The sequence below is a fragment of the Cupressus sempervirens genome, chromosome 11, assembly GCF_028749045.1.
Source record: "Cupressus sempervirens isolate cs-2001-9-10 chromosome 11, ASM2874904v1, whole genome shotgun sequence".
Lineage (NCBI taxonomy): Eukaryota > Viridiplantae > Streptophyta > Pinopsida > Cupressales > Cupressaceae > Cupressus > Cupressus sempervirens.
In genome coordinates, this window is record NC_143128.1 from 821,183,534 (window position 1) to 821,202,801 (window position 19,268).

General features: G+C 44.1%; 1 protein-coding gene across 3 annotated transcripts in view; it reads left to right on the forward strand.

The window, feature by feature from the left end:
- The window catches only part of LOC149532073 (uncharacterized), a 246,419-nt gene that overhangs the window by 105,392 nt on the left and 121,759 nt on the right, over positions 1-19,268 (forward strand). The gene's annotated exons all lie outside the window — the stretch shown is intronic.

Below are 19,268 nucleotides of genomic sequence, written 5' to 3' on the forward strand. Positions count from 1 at the left end.
GATTGGTCGGTTTACAGTAGGCTGGAGCAACACCTAAAAATTCTAGGAGAATGCACGGAGAAATGTCGAAGAGCAAGATTAGCTCTAAATCCAAAAAAATGCAGGTTCATGGTTCCCCATGGGAGATTGCTTGGCCACATTGTTTGCAAAGAAGGATTTAAGACAGATCTTGATAAGATCAAGGTGATTTTGGAAATGGAAGCGCCATCCAATGTAACAGGTAGAAGTCATTTCTGGGTCATGTAGGATACTATAGAAGATTTATAAAAGGGTTTGCCCAAGTATCAATGCCATTGGAAAGATTAACCAGGAAGGGCGAGCGGTTTGAGTGGAAGGAAGAGCGGGAAGAGGCCTTCTAGGAACTAAAGAAAAGATTAGTCGAGGCCCCTATTCTAATATATCCTGACTGGGACAAAGAATTTTGGGTCCATGTGGATGCCTCCAATTATGCAATAGGTGCGAGTTTGGCACAAACAGGAAAGGGCGGGCTAGACCATCTTGTGTATTTTGCAAGCAGGCTCCTATTGAAAGCAGAACGTAACTACAGTACCACAGAAAGAGAAGCATTAGGTATGGTGTATGTAGTGCAGAAATTCATACATTACTTACAAGCTACACCCTTTACATTTTTGTTGACTACCAGGTGCTATTGTATTTAGTGAATAAACCAATGATCTAAGGGAGAGTAAGTAGATGGCTAATTCCTCTACAAGAATTTACATTTAAAATTATAGTAAGGCCGGGAAAATCTCATGTGATCGTTGATCAATTGTCAAGGATTAAGTCAGGGGAAGCTTCGCGTACTGGGGTGTGAGGATTTTCCAGATGCACACCTATTTAAGACCCCAGTGGTATGAAAAAATTGGACACTACTTATCAACAGTAACCTTTCCCAAGGAAATGTCTACAGCAAAAAGAAGAAAAATTGCCTTAAAAAGCAGCACATTCCAGCTAATTGAAGGATTATTATACAAAATGGGAACGGAGGAAATATTGAGGAAATGTGTAATGGAGGAAAAAATTCCAGGGGTCCTCAGCGAGGACCATGAAGGATTGGTGGGAGGTCATATGGGACCGGATGCTATGGCGAGAAAGGTACTTTTGGGAGGACTATGGTGGCCAACATTGTTCCTAGGTGCCAGGGAATGGGTATTGAGTTGCGACACTTGTCAAAGAGCAGGAAGGCCGCTCAAAAGAGACTTCATGCCATTATTTCCGTCCAAGCCACAAGAATTATTTGAATGTGGGTACTAGATTCTGTGGGACCCTTACTGGTAAGCAAAAGCCATCGGTGTAAGTACATAGTAGTGGCAACCAAATACATAACAAAGTGGGGTGAAGTACGGGCTCTTCCTGACAATGCTACTCTCAGCAAGGCCAGATTTTTGTATGAGCAAGTGGTCACAAGATTCGGGATTCCATTCAAGCTAACAAGTGACCGAGGAGTACATTTCATCAATCATACCATTAGGAGGATGACAAGTGAGTATAAAAATTTTCATTCTTTTTCCAGTTCTTATTATTCAGGAGCAAATGGCCAAGCAGAGGCTAGGAACAAACTAATAATGGTAATCCTATATAAAACTTTTGGAGTTGAAGGTAGGAGTGGGAAGAGCGAATCCCAATAGCGGTCTGGGCATACAGAACTACATATAAGGCTATTACTGGACATACCCCCTTTTACCTCATGTATGGATAGGAGGCCGTGGTACCAATGGAACATGTAGTACCAAGCTTATGGGTGGTAGTTGAAAACAGGTTGGGGGATGAAGAGAGCCTCAAGGAGCGACTATGTACTTTACTTAAACTAGATGAAAGAAGGACATTTGCTCAATGGAGTACTGAGGTGGCTTAGCAAAGACAAAAATTTTTGCATGACAAACATTTAAAGAAAATGGATTTTAAGCAAGGACAACTAGTACTAAGATACAATGCAAAAATTGAAATAAAACCAGGAAAGTTTAAAATCCGATGGTTAGGACCATTTAAAATATCAGAGATAAAAGATAATGGAGCGATAAAGTTATCTACTTTGGATAACAAACCTATTCAAGACTTAGTAAATGGGTCTAAGCTAAAGGCAAGTGGCAAATAGCTATTTTATAAAGATAAAAGAACAAAAAGAATGAAAAGCAAAAAGAGAAAAAATGGAACTAAGTCCTTATAAGAAGAGGGAGTCACAAAACATTACCTAGACAAATCGTAAAGGAAGTGAGAGAGAGGCAATTGCAGAGAGTGGCGGAGAGGAAGTTGTAGAGATTGTCGTACAGACAACTAAACTGGAGGGAAGAGTGGCCATACGGACAGTTGTATGAAAAGGAAGGTCAGCTATAGAAGGAAGGGTTGTCGTACGAGCAGTGCAATAGGGTACCAAAGAAAGCCATACGGTAGTAGGACATCACCAACGCAATTTCGTACTAGAGCAACATAAAGTATGACATCACCACATTCATTCCGTACGAGAACTAGAGGGAGTATGGCATCAACACATTCATTATGTATGGAAACCAGAGGGAGTACGACATCAACTCACATCCGTACAGAACTCAAGCAAAGTACGATGTTTTCAAAATTCATCTGAACATGAACATGATAGCGTACAGCCAGTAAACGATGAACCATTTCCATTGTCGTCCATACATGTCCCATCACTGTCCATACGGTATTTCTTCATAAGCATATGGCAGCTAAAGCAACAATTTTCATCTATACAGGCACTCATACGATAGGGAGACATAAGGAATAGTTTCGTATGACAAGGAGACATAAGAAATAGTTCCATACGACGAGAGGGCACAAGAAGTAATTCCGTATGACAACAGTCTGGAGTAGTACGATAGACATAGGTACAACAATAGTTTGCAAGAGTATGGCAGACAGAGGTACGGCAAAATCAGGCATTCTTAGTAGAATACGTGGAAGTTAGTTGCAAGTCATCACTTCAAGAGGACGGCCGGTACAGGTGGCATATACATTTAATTCAAAAGATCTAGGAACTAACACAGCGAGGCACAATGGTGAAACTAAGCATTGGAAATCCGAGCAAGGGAAACATAATCGACTGCAAAAAAGGAGAAATCTACGGCAAAGGAGGTGAGGAAGAAGATGACAAAGAGTAAAGGGAAAGTGGCACAGAGAATCACCATTACAACTGAAAATATTACATTTGAAAGTGTGATGGGAAGTGAGTGCAGGACTTGGTGGAAAAAAATAGCAACAGACCATCCTCTAAAGAAAGCATTAGGTACAACAGAGGTAGATAAAATCATTTTCATTCCCATTTTTGTACTAAGAGTTCGAGACTATATTACGAAATGTAATCACGGGGTATGAGAAATCAGGTCATAAGTTTGTAGTACAACATTTCCAGCAACACGTGATAGTTTCTTATGCAGTAGAAGAAATAAGTAGGGTTTTTGGAATTCCTAATAGAGGGCAAGAAGTAGAAAAATTTCTCTGACAGTAGAAGACAAGAAAAAATGGTTGAAATTATTTTGTCAGAGAGATCTTACAAGTCTAGAATGGGAAGGAATCTTGAAGAACAGTCGAGGTCTGAAAAAAATTTCATAGCAAATGATGAATGGCGTTGTGTGGTAGATTTGGTTAAAAGCAAGCTCACGGCAGGCAGCCACACATTTGACATTGCTCTTTGGATGTTACCTACAATAGAGGGATTGTATAAAGGACAAGTATACAACTAGGCTAAATTTCTTTCGGACAGACTGTGAGAATTCATGGAGCTGAAACATAAAGCCTTTGATATGCCTCATCATATGGTGGCTTTGTTTTTGGAGGTGGTACGCATGCAGGTGAGCAACGAACACTGGGGAACACTAGTACCAGCTAGTTGGGTGGAACCGTATAAACCAGCTATGACCTACTGGCTCCATCTGGATACCCTAGATGTAGGATCTCACAATGGAGGTGAATCTAAGAAAAAGAAACCGAAACAAACAGCGGTGATCGAAGAAGCAGAATAGGAAGAGGATGATACAAGTTTAGAAGAAGGTAGCAATATGGATTCCTCATCCTCCAACTCACAGGGGCAGAGATCCGTCTCAGTCATCTCCAGGGGATGCCGCAAGCAATAACATTTTTACAACCTACGGAGGAACCACTTCCAGCTAGGGCAGCAGAACCTCCAAAACTTTACCAGAAACCATCTAGTGATCCCAACAGAATTGAGGCAGTAGATACTTCGAATCCAAATCAAGCAGGAGCAGGTGCCAGGCAACAAATCTCGACATGGGGGGTTTCCAGAGTATTAGTTCCGAAGATCGCGCCACTTATCTTTCCCAAACAACTCTCCCGTACTAAAGTTATAGACTTGAGGTGCTAAACTAAATGTGCTCATAAAGTGAAGTTACAAAAACCTTTGGGTCCAGAGGTAGTCCATCCGGCTGCTCTGGTGGTACAACCAGTAGGAGGAGCGGGGAAAATTGGGAGCATTCACAACTAGGGTAGCATGACACCACTAGCTGATACGGCTGTGACTAATACTGTTCTAGAGTAAGCGGACAGGTTACTCGAAGAGGAAGGCATGGTATCTTCACCCATAAAGACAGCTACTGAGGAGTAGGTTGAGATACAAAGTGAGCATGGGGAACCACCAGACACAACCTCTTTTGTAGCCAAGGCCGAACTATTTCTCACTAAGCTTCATGCCATGGAGCATTCTACTAGGAGGATTGCGCAGCAAGCTAGGGCTCAAAAGTTGGAGACCATCATTCTTATAGCAGAGGCATTGGTTGCCTTTATGCAGACTAACTACCACACAGATTGGGAACTAGTAACACAGGGTGGCTATTCAGAGGAGGTCATGGCTACCACATGGATGGGCAGCTCTATCATTTCCATGGGATAGGAACAATCACCTCTCCTAGAAGCACTGACAGCAATGGAGGTTGCCTTTTAGGGAACCTTTTTGAAACTTCAAAGGTAGAAGAACCTAGCTAAGGGTTGGGAGCTAGAAAGAAAGAGTCTTCAATAGCAGTGGGTAGTGGAGAAAGTTGCTATGCATGAAGTTTGGAACAAAGAAAAAGCTGAATTGGAGAGCAAGGTTGCTGCGGCCGAGGCTAAAAAGATGGATGCACTACGGGTATTACAAGGCGTTCGGACAAAGCAGAAGATAGCGAAGCGAGACTTACAACAGCTAAGGGGAACTCCGAGCACAGGGATGCCCTCCCATCCTTATTCTTGAAGTTAAACTTGTTTTTGTTTCATACTCTAAAGTTGTTTGGAAGACGACTTCTTTTTTGGGGGGTACAGATGTAGTCAGAATAAAGTACTTGTTATGTTTAGTACTTGTTAAAGCAAGTTGAGAAGAACCTAGCTAAGGGTTGGGAGCTAGAAAGAAAGAGTCTTCAACAGTAACGGGCAGCAGAGAAAGTTGCTATGCATGAAGCTTGGAACAAAGAAAAAGCTGAATTGGAGAGCTAGGTCGCTGCCGCCGAGGCTAAAAAGATGGACGCACTATCGGTATTACAGGGTGTTCGGACAAAGCAGAAGACAATGGAGTGAGACTTGCAATGATTAAGGGGAATTTCGAGCACAGGGATGTCCTCCCATCCTTATTCTTGAAGTTAAACTTGTTTTTGTTTCATAATCTAAAGTTGTTTGGAAGACGACTTCTTTTTTGGGGGGTATAGATGTAATCGGAATAAAGTATTTGTTATGTTTAGTACTTGTTAAAGCTAGTTGGGTTGGGTAGTTAGGTGGTGAGGAAATGCATCGGTTGGTTTCCAACCAACCGATTCCTCTATAAATATTTGGAACATTGGTAATGTACTCATGTTGGTTTTTGGTATCAGTAAAGAGAACATTTCCTTGCCTATTGGTATTATGGTATGAATGGTATCTGTGAGGTTTTACTTATTGTGTATCGATTGAGCTGTTTTATATGATTAACATAGTTCTGTATTTGCGGAACTTGGTTGATATTTCCACTCTACACAGCCAGTCATAGGATTCTATTTGGTTTCGTTGGGGAAATAATTAAGTGTGGAACTTCTGTAGTTAAGTCACTTTATTTAATAAAGTTGATTTATAAGTTACGAAATGACAAAAGTAACTTAAGTAACTAAAAAATGAATTTGACTTTTATCCTACATTGCCTAATTGTTTGCATTTCCCCTCACATCAAGGTTATAAAAGCAAGGAGCTACATTGGGATTCACACCATGAAATTTGATTTCAAGGTTACAAAAGCAAGGAGCTACATTAGGATTCACACCATCAAATCTGATATTGTTCAACTTACAGAAAGGTTGCTTAAATGTGACTGGTTGTTTTGAGGACGAAACCCCTTAAAGCAATAAGAGAAGTTGGACATAGCACCAACTACTCTTAGAGACTACTTATAGGTTGGCAGAGATATTAGAGGAGTGATACGTCATTTTGGTTGGGTCTGCTCAGACATCAGACGTCGCTTCATATACATGGTGGGAAGTCGTAGGAATAATCAAAAAGTGGAGAGCAAGCCCGTGGACAGGTACTACAGCAATAGGAAGTATCAGCTAGACCATGTACTCCCAATTTTGTAGAACGATAGTAGGGAAAGCTCCAGTCTGCCGGCTAACATTTGCCTTGCATGGTTAGGAGAGAGCTTGGCATTGAGTGTGGCGGTTGAAATTGCAAGTGAAACTGGGTATTATAGAAGTGTTTGTTGGAAGTTGGAGGTGTCGACGAGCATGAACTGACACAAGTCCCGCGCCTAGTCAGGAAAGAGCAACACTCTTGCGTGAGGGACATCAATTCAAATGTCTAGGCCATCATCATCCACGACATACTAGGAATCAAGGACTCTCCGACAATGTCAAATCATGAACACATGAGCAACCAACAGTTCGCAAAAACACCAGGTTCCATCATTTAATCTTGTTTGCATTTTTTTGTAATATGAACAGCAACATCGTCTTAACATTAGAGGCATTTGTATGTGGTTGGTGATTAGCACAAGCTCAATCTGGAATGTTAAATACGAGAAGAGTTTGAATTTTGGTTGGATATTTATGCATTGAATGTATGTTGTAAACTCTGAACTTGTTTGAATGCCATAACATTTGCATTGTGCTTCTATCATATTGTGAAGTATTTCCTTGCTAGTTTGAATCAATATTTCCTCTTACCCCAATTTTTTGACTAGACTGATTCTTTCATTATTTGCTAAGCTTGGGCTCTTACAATGGTATCGGAGCCACAAGACCTACCGACTTGTGGGTAAAGCTTGAGTTATAGGCTGGTTTAAACAGGGACAATGTTAGATAGGCATGAATAGGAAATCTTGTAAATTTAGTCACATCTGACCTGAACAGGCAGGATCTTCAGATTAGATTGACATTGAGGATAGTTATATAGTTGATGAGGAGTTAACATTTGGCACTAGCTTACAAGTCGAACTGGGTGAACAAGTTGAAAAGAGTGAACAGGGTGAACAAGTACGTGACACTCAAATGTCTCATAATGAGGATGAACAAGAATGAGAAGTGAGGGAAACCTTGCAAGCTATTAGAGATGGACAAAATAACATCACTACTGCACTTTAGCAGCTTACAGGTGCTATGTGGCAGCTAGCTCCGACTCATAGAAGAGCACCGAATCATCACAGTGGAGGTGGTAGTGTGGTAGGATCACCTCGAGCTGCTAGGGCCCTCACATGGAACACTTACAGGCCATTGATGCCCAATTTTGCTGAGAATAATGCCGAGGAGGAAGTAGCACAACCCATAGCACCAGGCTTACTTCTAGATAATGTTATGGCCATGTATGATGAATGGGATCTGTTCCCTAACCAGATTAAACAAAACTTGACTTTGTTCAATACATGAATCATAGAAGGGAGACAGAGAGACCACAACAAGACAGGAGGCCTAGGGCACAAAATAGGGACTTGAAGCATGCCATGAACAAGTTATACCTTCCCACTTTTGATGGCAACACTAAGACTTCAGCTAGAGCTTGGATTGACAAGCTAGACAACTACTTGACACTTAAACCCATGTCGGAGATAGAAGCCATTAGATTCGCCACAATGCATTTAGAGGGAGCAACATATGATTGGTGGCATCATGGGTTGGTCACCTGGGATCATGGTCTTATTACATCTTACAAGATTTTTAGCTCTAACCTGATCACCTGTTTTAACAGGAAGGACATTGAGGTCTACTATAGGAATTTGATGCAATTGCAACAAGGTGGATCTCTAGATGACTTCATTGATGAATTTCAGTAGATCTCGGTGATGGTTCTAGATATGACATAGCAGTGTAAGGTAATATTGTTCATTGAGGGCTTACAGGACAGATTTAGAGGTTTGGTCAAGGTCCTTAAACCAAACACTTTGGATGATGCTATTAAGATCACACATGATCTAGACTCACCTTTGATACTACAGCCTCCTAAGAAACCTTATAAGGGGTCTACTTTGTTCCAGAAGAACAAGAACCAACATAAGACTACCCCTCCTAGATTGGACTTTGAGACTCGAAATGAACTCAGGAGGAAGAAGTTATGCTTCACTTGTAGGGAGTCGTGGACACCATATCACAGATGCCTTGGCAAAGGTAAAATACATTATTTCAAGGTTTTGTCGGAAGAGGAGGGCAGCGAAGTTGATGGAAGTGATGAGGAAGAAAGTGAGGAGCAGCCTCCTAAAGAGAGGAAGAAGAATTCCACTTTGGAACAGTCCCCTATTATAGCTTCCCTTTCTAGCGATCCCACAGGTCACCCCTTTCGCTTGAAGGGTGTAGTTAGAGGGCAGCATATTGTGTGTCTTTTAGATACAGGTGCATCACATAACTTCATAAGCTCGCACTGGGTCTCAAAGAGGAAGTTATAGGTTGATATACCCGAGTTCGAAGTTAAAAGTGGCAGGAGGCGATAGATTGAGGTGCAGAGGGAAAGTACTAGGGCTATCAATTCACTTTGATGACTTTCTTCTAAAGGCAGATTTTGATGTTATTGATTTGGATGGATTAGATGCCATGTTGGGTAGATAGTGGTTGTAGACTATCGATAGGTACACAGTTGATCATGATAAGATGCAGCTAGAATTCTTACAAGATCGCCAAAAGATGATTCTCAAGCCCATGCCAGAGAGTGAACCCAAGTTGGTTTCAGCTCATAGGATGGAGGCTATTATGAGGCATGATGACATAGAGTGGGCAACACACTGTTTCATTGCCGCTAAAGGCTACATTAAATTCAGAGCGACAACTTCAGGTTGATGTCCAATCGGTGCTTGATAAGCACAAGAGGGTTTTTGAGAACATACCCCCAGGCATTCCTCTAGATAGAGGGTTTGAGCATATCATTGAGTTGGAGGAGGGCGCCAAACCTGTCATTATCACTCCTTATTGTCATCCCAGTCACTATAAAGAAGAAATAGAAAGGACGATTAGGGAAATCTTGGACATGGGACACATCAGACTTAGCTCGAGCCCCTTTGCTTCCTTGGTAGTTTTGGTCAAGAAGAAGGATGACACTCTTTGCATGGGTATTGATTATCGTGCTCTCAACAAAAGGACCATTAAGAACAAGTATCCTTTTCCTTGCATTGATGAGTTTATTGGGATAGTCTATTTCTCGAAGATAGATCTTAGATTTGGATACCATCAAATAAGGGCTCGTGAGGACAATGTGCATAAGACTACTTTCCAATGTCACTATTGACACTATGGGTTCTTGGTTATGCCAATTTCTCACCAATGCATTGGCCATGTTTTAGTCATGTATGAACCATATTTTTAGAAAACTGTTGCTCAAGAGCGCGTTGGTATTTTTTGATGATATCTTGGTTTTCAGCAAAACTTGGGAGGATCATTTGCAACACCTAGATGAGATAATTAACATTATGGAGGAGCACTCGTTGTTTGCGAAGGAGTCGAAGTGTGAGTTTGGATTGATTGAGATTATTTACCTTGGACATGTGATTGTTGTAGATGGGGTGAAGGTACACAAGGAAAAGATATAGACGATCCTAGATTGGCCACCTTTGAGGAACGTATCAGATTTGAGGGGCTTCCTTAGTCTTTGCTCTTACTACAGAAGCTCCGCTAGAGGCTTCTCTCAGACAACAACTCCCCTCATTGATCTCACACAGAAAGGGGCATTTAGGTGGACAAAGGATGCAAAGGTGACTTTTGATAAGCTCAAGAAGATGATGAGCACATGTCCGGTTTTGGCACTTTCTGATTTCTCTCACCCTTTTGTCCTAGAGTGTGATGCTTTAGGGAGTGGAATTGGCGCAGTTTTGATGTAGGATAGACATTCGATAGCTTATAAGAGCTGGAAGCTCAAGGACAATGAGAGGTTGTACTCCACCCATGACAAAGAAATGTTAGCCATTATGCAAGCTTTAGCCAAGTTTAGATAGTACTTGGTGGTTGGAAAATTCATAGTTAAGATAGACGACAACAATTTGCGGTACTTCTTAGAACAGAAGGATCGTAATGAAAGACAACAAAAGCGGGTCAGCAAGATTTAGGCCTATGATTTTGACATCGAGTATGTCAAGGGTAAGAATGATATAGTTGTTGATGCACTTTCCAAGAGACCTTCAGTAGCAGAGTCTTGTGCCATTTACGAGATATCAGTGGATTGGAAGTCCCAGTTGTTGGTTGAGCATTCTAAGAATACTCAAGCTTGTCAGATCACGGGTAGCTCCAAGACAACAGGTACAAGGTAATTGATGATGTGATTTTTTATAACGATAGGATCTATCTTGTACTAGAGTCTAAGCTTAAGGGAAAAATTATGGACACTCTTCATGATGCACCATTAACTGAGCGCCTAGGTTAATTCAAAACCTATAGGCAGGTCAGGGAAAGGCTTTCATGGAAGGGCCTCAAGGATGATCTCCTTTAGCATGTCAAAAAATACCAGACTTGTGAGCAGAACAAGTCGGAGCAGATAGAGATTTCATTTTCATGGTTGTGGAGAGATTGACTAAGTTCGCTCACTTTTTTGCTATAATAGCAGATTGGTCGGCCTCTCAGGTAGCCGAGTTATTTTTTAGAGAGGTTTTTCATCTACATGGTCTCCCTCAAACCATTGTCAGTGACAGATATAGCAAATTTCTCAACTTTTTTTGGCAGGAACTATTTAGATTGGCAGGTACGGAATTAACACCCAACATGAGTAACCACCCACAGACGGATGGGCAGATTGAGATAGTAAACAAATGGGTAGAGGGTATCTCTGGAACTATGTATCGGGGCAACAAAGAGCTTGGGTTAAATGGTTATATCTAGAGGAGTACTGCTACAACTCCTCCTACCACAAGTCCATCTGGATGGCATCATTTCAAGCTCTCTATGGCAATGAACCTCCGTCTTTCGTAGATCTGGCTTTTCAGGACAGCAAAGCACCGCTAGCTAGAGATTGAATACAGGATCAACAGGACATTCCCAGATCTCTTTGGGAGAACATTCTACAGGGTTAGAATCAACAGAAAATGTATGCTGATTATTGTAGGACAAAGCGAAGTTTTGGGTTAGGAGACATAGTTTACCTTCATCTCCAACCTTACAGGTAGGGCTCCTTGAAGAAGAGTAGGTCCAAAAAGCTTCAACCTAGTTTTCATGGTCCCTATTGCATTACTCGGAGGGTTGGAGAGGTTGCTTATGAGTTGGACTTGCTAGATGATAGCAAAATTCATAACGTAACATTTTCCACGTTTCTTGCCTCAAGAAGGCGATTGGTCAGCATTTAGTGCTCTCTACTGGATTGCCCCCACTTGATGTGGAAAGGAAGCTAGTTTTGGTTCCAACAAAAGTGATTGAGATCAGAGAAAGGAAGTTGTATAACAGGTCCATCAGGGAGTATCTAATTCATTGGAAGGATTTGACATATGAAGATGCCATTTCCGAGAGTGAATCCATCCTGCAACATCTGTCACTGAGATTGCTTAAGGGCAAGCAATATCGACAAGGGAGGACTGTAATGTCCCCTTCTTCGCGCTAGGCCTTATCGCACCTTGTTGGTCCATCTCTCCATTCGGATAGGCTAATGGCATTTAATTTGAGGATGCCAGCTAGTCACAGGAGTTTGATTTGATTTCGTTGGGGAAATATTTTGTTATATCCCAATTTTTGACCTAATTTAAAATATAGCCGTTGAGGTTCACATGAAGTCAGTTGACAGTTAATTTGGTTATAATCCTATGAAATGGTAAGATGGTTAATCGTTACAATTTCAAAATGAAGATAACAAGCTAGTTGATCATTTGTCATGAACTCATGGAATTGAGAAGATGGTTAACTGTTATGATTAATTATGGTTAAATAATTTATTATGATAATATAGTTTGACTGCAGAGAACTTCCTTGCAAGAAACACGTCGAAGGGGTGGAAGCGTTGTCAAAAAAGAATTAGGCATAGGAGCATCACCATCACTGGGTAGATGGGTTGAGAACCTAGCGATTTTAAATAGGATACATTTGTGGGCCTGCATGAGCTATTTAAATAAATAAATTGAGAAACATAAAATAATTGAGTTAAAATATAATACATACCTTTAGAGATTGTTTATTAACTTTTATCTTATCATTATAATTGTTTACCGTACAGGTAAAGAAGTCAACATATATAGACAATAATAGAAGAATAGCAGAATAATATTCGCAATAGTAAGTGAATCATGAACTACAATGATCCCAGACGGGATATAAATACTACCGCCGAACCTTCCTGAAGGAGTCCGTCGGCCACAAATATTCTATCCGCTACAAATTATTTACCGCCGGACCGTCGGCTACAGAAATACCGCCGGACCGTCCAGTCGGCTAACACCATCCCCCCCAAAAAAAAACGTCGTCTCCTGACGACTCACAAAATTAGGAGACGACTTACAGACTACAGAAAATCTAAAGAGAAGGGGGCGTCCCAGAGGTGTGGTGCTGGCGACGTAACTCATACACTTGTTTTGTTCTGATGCGGAGATCTGTCTAGATCTGAGAGTTGACTTCGACGGCCTCCTTTAGAAGAAGTGCCGCGTCCATGGCCTGCGTCCTGGCTAACTGCATCTCGTGCTCAGCCGCATCCTTATCTCGAACCGCTGCCTCTGTACTTTGCTTAGCCAAGTCCTTCTCCTGCGCCGCAGCTGCCAAATTTGCCAGTAGTGTTGCCCGTTCTGTGGCCCATGCTGCTTGCTGGGCGGCCAAGTCGGTGGCTAGTTTCTGTCTAGCCTCAATCTCCACTGCCAATGATCGCTCTGCTGCAACCCTGCTTGCCTCCGCACGCTGACGACTGTACTAAACATCTTTGTACAGTCCCACAACCTCATGTGCCAGCTTTATCATAGGAGTGTCAATGGGTCCCAATTCCGGCTCCGTGGCCCAATCGGCCAGCATCTCAGCTGTCTCTGTTGCCAACCAGCCCCTGTCTATAAAGCAAGTCTCGAATCGCCGAGGACAAATCCCACGGATATATGCTCTGATCAAGTGCCACTCCCTCCGCTGAGTTAGGGCCTGAATTGCCACATCGTGGCCTTTCTTCAATGCAGATTTCATAGTCCTGAGGTAATCCCGACACCTGTCCTCGTCTGATCCATAGTCTTCCTTGGCGAAGGCCTCCAATGACCATTCTGCATCACTGTTCCCCTCCTCGTCAGCGGGAGCCATGCCCACATCCGGTGCCGCCGTCTGTGATGTTGGCGCAACCACGGCATGTGGCATTCCCTCCTCCTGAATTTGAGGCTGGGGTTCCGCTGGCCATGTTTCTGAACGCCTAGGAGACTGAATGGAGGGACCCCGCTTCGTCGGAGTGAGTCGGAACTGCTGCCTCAGAAACTCACTAGCTCTATCCATCACCTCCAGTTGGTCGACCCGCGCAAGCTCCATGTTCATCTCCGGTACGGGCTGGGCTGACTCGGCCTCTGCTAAAAAAGATGATGAAACGGTGACTACTGCATCACAATCAATGACCTCCAACCGAACCTGCGGCTCAGACTGTGGTAGAGGTGGCTCTGCGACAGTGACATCCGTTGGTGCAGCTGGAACCACTTCTGCTATAGCCGTTGGCAGGGCAATTATCTGTGGGACGGTATCCGGTACTGTGTGCGGAACCACCTCAGCCACTGTCCATTGGACATCTGTCTCCGCTGGAGGAGTCATAAGAACTGGGGCATGGCGCTGACCAAAGGCCGGAATGACCGTCGAAGAGGCAGTCAAGTGCGCTGAGGTTGACACCTGAGGCGGGGTAAAGAATGTAGGCCCACCACCTGCTGTCTCTCCATCAACTTCAGCCGATGTGCTCTCCTCTTCTTCCCCTGATTCAGCCCCGTCACTCATCGAAGTGCCCTCTCGTCCGCTATCTGTCTCTCCGGGAGGGCCCAATTCGCGGAGTACTTTCTTGTGGCCCGCTGCTGACCCTCCTGTATCTAGGTGTCGCCAGTAGAATATGGGAGGCTCCCCGTCTGCCAACTTGCCCCGTGGAGGAGCCTCAAAGCCATCCATTGGGATCTGGTGAGCTACTGCCTCCAAAAACAACCCGATGGCATGGTGCGGCATGAAAAATGTTCGGTGCTGAAGCGTCATGAATTCTTCCATCCTTTCGGCAAGCACAGAGGCCCAATCATATACTACTTGCATGATCCCATTCATAAACACAATCTGCGGCAATGCGATATGTGAAGCTCGGGTGGCACCTGTCAACCTGCTCTTAATGACGTCCATGATACAACGCCAATGACCCTCTCGAATAAAGTCCTTGTGAAGCCCTCTGCACCTCGTCCCCTGGACTGCTGCCTCCTCCTCTATGGGTGTAAGGTCCCTGCATACTAAAGCTATCCAATGCTCCTTCCGTTCCTGTAACAGTTTGTGATTCTTTATTTCCACTTTCTTCCCGCCAGGGCCAGGAATGCCGAAGACCCTAGTGAAATCTCTTGGTTTAAAGGACACCGTCATCCGCTGCTTTTTGTACAAGAATGTACTTGTTGTGTTCTGGACACTATATGTCTCTATCATGGTGCGCAATACTGATTCGAACATCCGAATGGAAAAGATGGGAAGCTGAATAGCCCAATGTACCTGTGCTCGTATCAAAATCTGTTTAATCTGGTTTGCCTCCGGAGTCTCCTGCCACCACTTCCGGCATTCGCTTCCACTAAGACTCTCAAACTGGACGGTGAGATAAGTGAGTTCTTCCTTGGTCTTCTGTTTCTTGCTACCGGAACCGGAGGGGCCTGCAACTCGAATTCTCGATGCCAAGACCCTTGAATGCATTTCCATATTTGCTACCAGCTGACTTTTCCACGGCTTCCGCTTGCCCGCTGACTCCATTCCCGTAGGCTGCAAATATCCAACGTATTTCAATAGTGAAAACGGAGCCCAATATCATAAAGATCACCCGCAACTAATCTCCTTCCCGCCCGTGGCCCCTGTGGTGGAGACGTAATGGGTTGAGGGTCTGTGGGACTTTATCTTCTCCCGCGGACCAGTAGCTTCAATTGCTTTTGCGCTGACTGCCCCTACACTCTCATAAACTTCTGTGCACTGCTGCACTTGTTGTCCGAGAATTAAAAACGGCTTTATCTGCTAACGGATTTTCTTAGCGGAAGCTCGTCGAAGTTCGTGTGAGGTAGCCGCTGGTGAGTTGGAGGAAGTATGGCCGCGCTGGGGTCTTTGTTCGGTATTGTCCGTGGGACCTTCGGCAGGTGTTGCTGGGGTCTAACTTGCGTACGATCTGCTCTTAATCTACATCGGCCTTGGTGGTAATTTCACCAAACACCATAACCATGTTAGTCTTGGTGCTAGTCTCGCATGCTACCTTGCTTTCAGGATCCTGCTCCAGGCACGCATCGGAAATTCAGGAATCGTGCCTGTGGTATAGGTGTCAACAAAAACAAGGAGAGGCTCTGTCACGCCAATAGCATAAGAAACCTGCACAAGGCATCACCTTGCAAACCCAGCTGCTACAACACTCTTGGCAGCCTGCCTAACTATACTGCGATCCACCTTTGTTGGATCCTTGCCAGAGAACGCACCTCCTCCATGAGCTCCCCACCCTCCATACGTGTTAACGATAATCTTCCTGCCAGTAAGTCCTGCATCTCTATGGGGCCTCCAATTGGTGTTGTCCGCAGTTAGACTTGCCCGCGGCAGGTGTTTCCCGCGGGGCCTACTGCGGGTGCGGGGCCTCCGGCAGGTGCTGCCCGCGGGGCCTCCGGCGGCTGTTGCCCGCAGGGTTGCCCGCGGCAAATTTTTTTTTTTTTTTTTTGTTGTTTTTTTCTCAAATTAAAGATGTACCTGGGGCATCTTTGGATACGAGGCATCTTTGAGGCTCCTTACATGATATAGTTTCAACTTGGACCCGTTAATCGGCTGAGCTATCTCCTGGCCGTCCAAGGTTGCCAATTTCATTGCCCCAGTGTCGCCAATTTTTTGGATTTGATACGGTCCAACCCATCGCACTTTGAATTTGCCCGGCTTGATTTCATTACGGCCGTCATACTTCAGAACTAACTGTCCTGGCTGAAATCTGCTACGTTTTAGATGCTTATCATGCCAGAGTTTGCGTCTGTTTTGCGCTACTTCTGTTGCCCACTATGCCAGCAACCGTTTCTCCTCCAGTTTATTCAAATTATTCAATCGCTCTTGGAGGCTTCTGTCATCATCCAGTTTGTTTTCCAACGCTATTCGGAGACTTGGAATCATGAATTCTGCAGGGACCACTGCTTCCTGTCCAAACATTAACTGGAATGGTGTGTGCCCGGTCGTTACTTTGTATGCCGTGCGGTACGCCCAGAGGGCAGAAGGTAAGTTCTCTTCCCAATCCGCACCTTCCACCGCGCAGGATTTGTAGATGATGGATACCATAATTTTATTGGTGGCCTCTGCCTGCCCGTTTGCTCTTGGATAGTATGGAGTTGACAGTGAATGATAAATCTTGAACTGAGTGGTGAGCAGTCGAATAACATGATTAACAAAATGACCTCCCCTATCACTTGTTAATTGTAATGGAATTCCATACCTTGTGATGATCTGTTCATAAATAAATTTCGCGGTACTGACGGCCGAGTTATCTGGTAGCGCACGGGCCTCCGCCCACTTGGTCAGGTACTCCGTTGCAACAATGATGTAGCGACACCATTGAGTCTTGCTCACCCTCAGTGGTCCAATGAAATCTAGTCCCCATCGCTCAAATAGTTCTTGCGCATGAGAGGGTTGAAGTGGCATGAAATCTCTCTTCAGCGGCTTCCCAGTCCATTGGCAAGTATCACATCCGACGACCCATTCCCGTGCATCATTGTACACCATCGGCCACCAGAGTCCTGCGAGCAATATCTTCCGTGCAGTGGCGTCAGGCCCCATATGTCCTCCTGCGGGACCCTCATGTGCTTCTTTTAAAACCTGCTGTATCTCTTCTTCCAACACACACCGTCGAAGAATATGATCCGGCCCCATTTTGTAGAGCAACCCATTAATTAATTGAAATGTACGACGCCTGATTATCAACTTGCGCCTATCGATTGGTGACATCCCCGTGGGGAATTGTCCTGTTGAGAGGTATTCACCAATATTCCTGTACCACTCTGATAGTACCCCAATCTGAAACAACTGTGCGTCAGGGAAGTCGTCATTTACACCATCCGCTGGTTCCCCTGTTTTGATCCGTGATAGGTGGTCGGCACTGACGTGTTTCTTTCCTAGTCGGACAATGATTTTGAAAGTAAATTCCTGCAACAGTAGCAACCATCGGCTGATCCTCCCTTGGATGACGGGCTTGTTAATCATGTACAACAGGGCCTGGTGATCAACATAAAACACAAACGGTGTAGCCAGCAAATAATGACGGAATTTTTGCACAGCATAAACCATTCCCAAAGCTTCTCTTTCAGTCGTACTGTAGTTCTGCTCGGCCTTTGATAGCAATCGGCTGGCAAAGTATATTGGATGATCCAATCCGTGATTACCAGTCTGTGCCAGGGTTGCGCCGATTGCATAATTGGAGGCATCCACATGAACATGAAATTCTTTATTCCAATCCGGATATGCCAGGATGGGTGCCATAGCTAGTCGTACCTTTAGGCCTTCAAATGCCTCATCCTGCTCTTTCTCCCATCGGAATGCTTCTTCCTTGCACGTTAGCTTATCTAACGGGTGGGATACTTTGGCAAAATTTTTAATAAATCTCCGATAATACCCTATATGTCCGAGAAAAGATTTTACCTCCGTGACATTAGTAGATGGCTGCATTTCTAGAATGACTCTCACCTTGTCGGGATCCGTCTTTAATCCTTCCTTGCAGACAATGTGTCCGAGAAGTCTGCCGTGTGGAACCATGAACCGACACTTCTTGGGGTTCAATGCTAGCCGGGCCCTACGACATCTCTCCATACACTCACCAAGTGCTGCCAGGTGTCCGTCTTCTGTGCTAAATATGGACCAATCATCCAAGAAGGCCTTGAAATTTTCGATAGACATCTTGTTGAAGATATGCAGTATAATCCGCTGGAATGTGGCCGGTGCATTACACAACCCAAAAGGCATCCGATTGTACGCGTAGACCCCATCTTCAACAACAAACGTCGTCTTCAACTTATCTTCCTCCGCTATAGAAATCTGATTATATCTAGAGAACCCTTCCATAAAAGAGTAGATTTCATGTCCCGCGACCTCCTCCAGAATGGTATCTGTGAATGGAATCGGAAAGGGATCTTTGATTGTTACTGCATTCAGGCATCTGAAATCAACGCATATCCGGATTTGAATAGTATCCTTCTCCAAGGAAATGACTATTAGTGACACCCATTCGCTGGTCTGTACCTTGAAGATAATGCCAGGGTCCAGCATCCGGTTGATTTCCTCCGTAATGCGTGCGGCATAGTTCTTATTCATCCTGTAGGGTCGTTTCCGTACATGTACAGCTCCGTCCACCAGCGGAATACGGTGCACACACAATTCCGGCGGTACTCCTTTGAGGTCCTTGTATGTCCATGCAAACACATCCTTGTAGTCCATAAATATCTTGAATGCCGCAGTTTTCAGTACCGGATCCCAATTATCTCCGACTAGTATGTTCTTCGGCTCTGTCTCGTCCCCCAAATTCATTGTACTTAATTGTCTGTCCTTTACTGAATGCATGGGCGGGTGTAACATCCAACGGTGCCTCCCCCTCCTTTACTTCAGTAAACTCCTTTGGATATTCGTTCTCAATTGACAGAACATTACAGCTATGAAATAATTCATAGTCCCCCATTTGCCAGTGATAGAGACCATTGACGGAATCCAAGTCGTCATCCGTTGTTCCTCCGTCTAATCGGAGGACAC